Here is a 2,127-nt window from a genome sequence, read left to right as displayed (position 1 = left end):
TGATCAGTGAATCTTAACGACCATGGGGTTGTGAAAGCCTCCATAGACTCGCTGTCGTTGTGGGGCTGCCAATTGGGCTGGGTCCCTACCAAGCTGGTGCAGGTGGCTCAGCAGCCAAGATAGCACCACCAGTAATTGGCAACAGCGCCCTAATCAGGTCAGCATGCTAGACTCGCTCCTCAAGACAACCTAGCAGTCTAGGTTTTAAGAATATCCAGGGTTGTGCACAGATGGTATAATCAAACTGACTGAGGTCCTTATTAAGTCATCTGTGCTTTAGCATGGAAATCCTTAAAACCTGCATTGCAGGGTGCCTCAAACACAGAGTTTGGGTACCCACTGGTGCGAGTGTTTTTTACGCCTCCAGTGTGCCAGGACAACGCATAAGGCTGTCTACACCTTTCACCGATGCAGGTCCTATGGATCAGAGTGTCTGACAACAGTGCCAGCAGCATTTTCAGGGGAGACTCCAGGAGCAGCGAAGGCGCCTGGAACAGACATGCCAGGGTTCTCTAGCCAGAGCCTAGTATCATGCCTTGTTTTCCCCTGCTATTATGTATATGCCCCCTTTGTAATATGTTCTCCTATTACCTGTAGGGTGTAGTACAGAGGTCCCCAACCACGGTCCTCAAGGCACACTAACAGTCCAGGTTTTAAGGATAACCATACTTGAGCACAGCTGACTTAATACCTCAGTTATTTTGACTGAACTAACCATGGATATCACTAAAACCAGGACTGTTAGTGTGCCTTGAGGACAGAGGTTGGGAATCACTGGTGTAGTGTGACCATTAAAGTGCATGACCCCCCCCCATTTCCCAAAATATAATACAGTAACTAATGATCAGTAATTTTCTCCTAAATGCCAGAATACAGAGTAAAATGGTCGGTCTAAACAATTTGTTCAAACAAAAGTTTTTGTCCATTTTCCGGTATTTGAGAACAAATTGCTGATTGTCATTTGCTTTCATACCTTACCAGATTTTCATTCCAACCAATCAACTAGTACGTGTGTATGCAGCTTTAGCCTGAAGATATCATATACATTAGCCAATGAAGGTTCATTGCTCAGATGTCATCTTTGCACACATTTTACTCAGTGTATATACTTTTAGTTGAAAATTTCTCAAGACTGTGTGGAGAGACCAGGCCTCTGCAGAGCTATTAGCCCTGAATGGATCCAGATCCAGGAATGTAGGGGTTTGCATTATGTTTATGGGGCCCAATCCCTAGCTGACAGAAGTTATGGTAAAGAGGGGAATGTGTAGTGCTGGTACCAGCAAGTATTGTCACAGCACCTCCTCTGGTGCATGAAGACTAAAGGAAGTTTTAATAGGCAGGTTTATATAAGCCACACCGAGCAGCTCCAAAGCTCTTAGGCAGACCCAGCCATGCTGTGGCTCTCCAGCTGTTATGGGAATGATAAAACTGGCAGGGCATGCTGGGACATGTAGTTTCACAACAGCTGGAGAGCCACTGGTTGGCCTGGCCTGTTGTAAAGGGTCAATTCAATCAAGGGCAAGTGGCTATTGCAATAGCGTATAAATGCCGGCAATGCTTGCAGAACGCCCCGCGATATAGCAGAAGTTTTATAGTGCTGCGAAAAAATAAATAAATAAATAAATCAGCAAATCCATAGCTACTGGAAAGGTGGCATATAGCTGCACTTACTGGTGGGCACGACAGGCTATTAGTGTGGGTACTACCCCCCAGAAATCAGATAATCAGTTTCTGTAATAGAACAGCATCCATAAAATTAGCACTCCTAAAGCAGGCTGCCATGTTAGGAGTTTCTAAATGAGCAGGCACAATAATAATAGACTGTTTGGTAAACTTACTGGGAAGCACACTGTGGATTTGTGAACCAAGAGACTGAAGTCACAACACTTAATGTAACGCTCCACTTTTTAAAAAAAAAATGTTCCCATTTTTATTTCTGTTCCCTTTTGTTTACAAAAATTTTAAAAAAATTCAATAAAAATTACTGTTTAAATCAGGAAAATGGTCCTAAATAGAAGGCGCTTCAGCTAACAAAATTAGGAGAGAATACTTAACGGATGAAGAAACCTGCAACAGAATGTCAGCCGACCAATGCAATATACCCCACCATCAAAGAAAAAGGCACAG

This window comes from Taudactylus pleione, unplaced genomic scaffold, assembly GCF_031769625.1.
Source record: "Taudactylus pleione unplaced genomic scaffold, aTauple2 ptg000173l, whole genome shotgun sequence".
Taxonomy (NCBI): domain Eukaryota; kingdom Metazoa; phylum Chordata; class Amphibia; order Anura; family Myobatrachidae; genus Taudactylus; species Taudactylus pleione.
The sequence above is the reverse complement of the archived record's forward strand: the minus strand, read 5'-3'. Positions refer to the sequence as shown.